Below are 6,000 nucleotides of genomic sequence, written 5' to 3'. Positions count from 1 at the left end.
TTAATGTTGAGAACTGGTGAAGATATTATTGCTGTCACGGTTATTTTCACTTGGCGACATGTCGCCATTCAATGAAATTTACGTAATCAACATGTGCAGTTCATCAAGCTAGGTTTGTTGATACGACCTAAAGAGCATGGGAAGCTCATAAAAATTGGATCTTCAGTAAGTTGACATGAGAAGATAGGATAAAAAACGAGTGCTTGTTTTACTGCAGCGTATTTTTGATGCCACTTTTAGTAAGGCGAGAGATAGAAAATAAAACGCGAGAGCCACTTTTAATGCAGCGCCTGACGATATAAATAAAAAAAGTAGAAAATTTCAAATATAATTGGATGATCCAGATTAGTAATACGACAGGATTTAAGCTGAAATTTCTCTGTGATTAATAGCTAATCAGAATCCTATTATTTTCAAGATTTGCTCTAAATCAAAATCCGTCCTTCATGAATTAGATTCACGTTAGCTTGGGGAAATCTTACTAGATGAATAGCTTATTTTAAGCTGGTGCTGGTGACAGAATTTTGGGTTCTTCACTCTCCCCTAAATTTAAAAATATCTAAAAAGACAAGTCCGCAGGATTTATAAGACTCCTGTTATGAGGAGTTTAAAAGGAGTTATAAAGGAGTTATAAATCTGCAGGAGTTATAAAATTCCTGTTATAAGGAGTTAACAAGAAATTTTAAAGGAGTTATAAGTCTGAAGGAGTTATAAGACTCCTATTATGAGTAGTTTAAAAGGAGTTATAAGTCTCAGGAGTTTTAAACTCCTGTTATAAGGAGTTAACAAGGAGTTATATAGGACTTATAAGTCTGCAGGAGGTCACCTTCAGGAGAAGTGAAAGACTTTTCAAATTTAGTGTTTTCGTTTTTATTTTGCGCTATGTTAATGGTGGTGATTACATGTGGTTTATTTTTTTTTTTTTTTTATTCTTCACAGGGGAATTTCTGTAACAGAACGAGAGACACATATCGCTTTTTTTATCTGAAAAGTCTTAGCGCCTATAATGTTGCATTCAACATGTCATCAAACGTAAAAATTATCATTTCGACTTGGTGTGTTTTGTTAACTCCGAAATCGGATGGAATTTTCAAGTTTAAAGAAAAATTTGCTTGTTGGATCACTTATTTTATCTGTATCAGAGCAACAATCTCATCTCAGCACAAATTTACATTTAATGTAATGTAATTATTAATGTAATTTAATGTTTAATTTAATGAAAATATTATGACTAATGTTTCCACTCTAAGAAAGTGGAGAAGAAAAGCACAAAGCGAAATTTTAGGCATTGGAAACATTATTGATCAAATAAACTTACGTTTTGAGATGGCAATCGGCTTTTGAAAATCAGGTGAGCTATTCGATTCTTGCGCAACATTGCGCTTTTCAATTCTTGAAAAATAGACTATCCTTTAGTCTGGGACTATTTTCTGAAAGGGATTGGACAAAAAAAACTGTCTAGTTTAGGACGGTAATCCATAAAATGCTGTTGGTGAACTAACCCATTGATAGATTTTACTGAGTAAAAATGAAAAAAAACTAGTTTTTTTAACTGTAAGTAAGGAGCGACATTAAAACTTAAAACGAACAGAAATTAATCAGTATATGAAATGGGTTGTCCACTCTTCAACGTCTCGCTCTTTACGCTAAAGCTTTTAATTGTTTTGAAAAGTAGAATTGTGGCAAAGAGTCAAACTTTAGCGTAAAAAGCGAGACGTTGAAGAGCGAACAACCCATTTCATATACTGAATAATTTCTGTTCGTTTTAAGTTTTAATGTCGCTCCTTACTTACAGTTAAAAAAACTAGTTTTTTTCATTTAATTTCTGAACGTTTTTGAATTAATGCATTTTTGAGTTTGGCTCTCCACCATAGGACTTGTCCAATCTTATTGAATCAGAATTGAATCATTTTGTATTGAATCAGATTAACAGATTATTAAAATGAAATTTGCATATTAAATCCTTTTTTGGCTAAATTGCTTTCTCTTAGCTTTGATCAGACGATTTTGAGAAATAAGGGGTGGGGAAGGAGGCCTAGTTGCCCTCCAATTTTTCGGTTACATAAAAAGGGCGACTATAATTTTTAGTTTTTAACTAACGTTTCTATTACTGTTTATTACTATTTCAAAATGTAGAGTTAAGAGAAAAAGTCAAACTTTAGCGTAAAGAGCGGGGTGTTGAGGAGGAAAAGCCCCTTTCATATACGGAGTAATTTCTGTTCGTTTTAAGTTTTACTGTCGCTCCTTACTTGCAGTTAAAAAAAACTTGTTTTTTTTATTTAATTATCGAAAAGCGCTTGCATTGCTATGCACTAGTTTTTGCGACCATTCAATACTTTTCCTATCTGGTATTTCAGCTATTCTGAAAAAAAGACAAGATCTGGCTGAATTGTGTATATTATATTTCCGCTATTGTAAGTTTCTGTTTCATTTACCCCGGTCTTGTAGGAAAAAGAAAATAATTCGGTATTTCGGGGCTTCTGACATTATTACTCCTTTGCGGAAGTTAGGCTCAAAATTGGAAAAGCATTATATTTTTTCTCTCGGCCCCTTCCACCTCTTAGTTCGTTTATTTTCCCGTTAGTTTTCACCTGTTTTCGCTTTATAGTTGTGTTATCTCTTAGCAGTTCTTTCGTTAGTTGAGTTATGGTTGTGGTATATATGTTTTATCGCTCGTATAGTTGTGTTATTTTCAAATTATACTCCATAATACAGAGGCTCTGAACACCCAGCATTGTATATTAAGCTCTGAATTTGACGTTTTTTTCTAACGTAACCAGATTAGTCCTGCGCCCTGCACCCTTTCCATTGAATTTTTCTTGCCCCATGACATATTTCTCCAAGGAAAGATCCTCCCACATAGCCCCCTCCCCTCAACCCTACCCCCAAAACCAAAAAAATCCCCCTGAAAACGTCTGTATACTTCCCAATAACCATTATTATATGTAAACACTGGTCGAAGTTTGTAACTTGCAGCCCCTCCCCCAGGGACTGTGGGGGAGTAAGTCATCCCCAAAGACAAAGTTATTATGGTTTTCGACTATGCTGAACAAAATGGCTATCTCGAAATTTTGACCCGTTGACTTTGGGAAAAAATGAGCGTGCGAGGGGGCCTAGATGCCCTCTAATTTTTTGGTCACTTAAAAAGGGCACTAGAACTTTTCATTTCCGTTAGAATGAGCCCTCTTGCGACGTTCTAGGACCACTGGTCGATACGATGACCCCTGGGAAAAAAAAAAAAAAACAAATAAACACGCACCCGTGATTTGTCTTCTGACAAAAAATACAAAATTCCACATTTTTCAAGATAGGAGCTTGAAACTTCTACAGTAGGGTTCTCTGATACGCTGAATCTGATGGTGTCATTTTCGTTAAGATCCTACAACTTTTAGAGGGTGTTTCCCCCTATTTTCCTAAATAAGGCAAATATTTTCAGACTCGTAACTTTTGACGGGTAAGACTAATTTTGATGAAACTTATATATTTAAAATCAGCATTAAAATGCAATTCTTTTGATGTAGCTATTGATATCGAAATTCAATTTTTTAGAGTTTTGGTTACTATTGAGCCGGATCGCTCCTTACTACAGTTCGTTACCACGAACTATTTGATATAGGGACGATCCAGCACGTTAACTTCAGATTTTACCATTAAATCTACCAATAGAGACTTAGGGCTACACACTTCAGAATGCCAAAAATAAGTTGTAAAAAAATACTTTTGAAATAAGCAGATTTGTTAGCCAATTATATTAAACAAATCAAAAATATCCATCAATGAAGTCATTTATTTTTGCGCTACAAAGTGACGGACCAGCTTGGCCGTTTTGTTCCAGCGTTCTGTGTGTTGACACGAGCGAATGGTACGCCAGAATTTTACTGAAAAGATAGCATTTTGTGTGCAAGTATTTCAAATTTAAAAGAACTAGATGCTTTAAGAAGTTTCATCTTCTTCTTCTTCAGCATCTCAAGTGGGGCCAGGAGCTTTTCAATCCCAGCACTCTAGAAAATCCAATAAACTGTATTTCAATCCAAAGAAATTTTCTAATCGGGTTCCAAGGGATGGGTAAAACTTTTATTGCATTTTTTCTCGGTTTGAGCAACCACGGATACTTTGTAGTTCACATAAACGTCTTATTCTTATGGCTTTACATTTCTGGCTCTTGAATGGAGAAGATCGAGGTATTACACAAACAAGTCCATGTTTTCTTCCGTCTCTGTTATTGACTTTTGCTTTCTATCGTAATTATTTTTGCAACTTTTGATCTCATTAGTGCCCATCGAATGTATCACAATACTATCTGCATTACTTAATAGACCTTTCTGAGCGCCGAAATTAGCAATCGGAGTACCCGATTTGAGATGCCTCCAAATGTCAAAAGTATCAAAATTAATAATTGGTCCCTGGCTTCAGGTCCGTAGAGTTGGGACCCAACCCGTGTACCGTAGCACCATGGCCGTATCTAGAGGGTTGGAGGGTTGAGTCCCCCTCCATCTGAAATTTTCGTCCGACTCGAAAAAATATAGCAAAAATGCATATAAACAAATTTTTGATGCGTTTTTTAAGGTTTTTTTTCGTAAGCTCCCTACCCCGAATAACATTCTGGCTGTGACCTTGCGTAACACCAATTCCGTTTTTACCGAAAAATTGTCTCAACTGTAGTAAGAAGCGACCCGGCTCAATAGTAACTGAAACTCTAAAAAATGGAATTTTGACACCAATAGTTACATCAAAGGAATCCTCTTGATCCTTCATTTCCAACGTCGAACAGTAACTGCATACGGAAGCTTGGTAGCAAACAAACTTTGACTCAACCGCAAACTGCTAGCGAAACTTTACAATGCTTCTGCACTCCCGAATTTCCTATACCTTGCACCTTTTTGGCGCACGTTTACGATAACCGAAATGAAGGAGCTTCGGTGAATCTATTTCCGGTATGCCAAATACCTGGTTGCCCTTCCGCCATGGTCAAGCAACTCCTGGGACAATGACGACGCGAAAAGATACGACATCATAGACGCGAATGCTTCTATCAGAAAAAGCATAGAAGCTTATAATAGTAGAATTGGTCGGCACCCATGGAGCGCTATTTTGATTCAATGAATGTTTTGCTTTTGCTTTTGTATGTTTTAATTGTTTTTAAGTAAGGTGAAGTGTTGTTTCGTTTTTTAGGTCATTTTCTTTTTCCTCTTTTCTTTTATTCACATTATACTCCGTTTTTCATGTGTATTATAACGAGTTACAAATAAATTCAATTCAATTCAATTTTAATGCTGATTTTTAATATATAAGTTTCAACAAGTTTAGTCTTACTAATCAAAAGTTACGAGCCTGAGAAAATTTGCCTTGTTTTAGAAAATAGGGGGAAGAACCCACTAAAAGTCATAGAATCTTAACGAAAATCACACCATCAGATTCAGCGTGATAACCCTATTGTCGAAGTTTCAAACTCCTATCTACGAAAATGTGGAATTTTGTATTTTTTGCCAGAAGACAGATCACGGATGCATGTTTATTTGTTTGTTCATTTGTTGTTGTTTTTTTCCAGGGATGTTTGAATCGACCCAGTGGTCCTAGAATGTCGTGAGAGGGCTCATTCTAAGGGAAATTTGAAGTTCTAGCGCCTTATTTAAGTGACAAAAAAATTGGAGGGCATCTTGGCCCCCTCCCTAGCTCATTTTTTCCCAAAGTCACCGGATCAAAATTTGAGATAGCTAGTGTTCAGCGTAGTCGAAAACTTAATAACTATTTCTTTGGGGACGACTTAATCCCCAACAGTCTCCGGGGGAGGGGTTGCAAGTTACAAACTTTGACCATTGTTTACATATAGTAATGGTTATTATGAAGTTTATAGACGTTTTCAGGGGGACTTTTTCGCGTCGGGGTGAGGCTGGGTCGAGGGAGGGGATTACATGGGAGGATCTTTCCACGGAGGAATTTATCATGAGGAAAGAGAATTTCCATGAATTTTCTTCATGAAAAATTCATTTTTCCATGAAA

The 6,000-nt window shown here is 36.1% G+C and overlaps 1 protein-coding gene across 1 annotated transcript in view; it reads right to left on the bottom strand.

Moving 5' to 3' along the window:
- Positions 1-6,000, bottom strand: part of LOC136027669 (uncharacterized) — an 86,191-nt gene that overhangs the window by 58,409 nt on the left and 21,782 nt on the right. The gene's annotated exons all lie outside the window — the stretch shown is intronic.

Source organism: Artemia franciscana, chromosome 5, assembly GCF_032884065.1.
Source record: "Artemia franciscana chromosome 5, ASM3288406v1, whole genome shotgun sequence".
NCBI lineage: Eukaryota > Metazoa > Arthropoda > Branchiopoda > Anostraca > Artemiidae > Artemia > Artemia franciscana.
The sequence above is the reverse complement of the archived record's forward strand: the minus strand, read 5'-3'. Positions and strand labels throughout refer to the sequence as shown.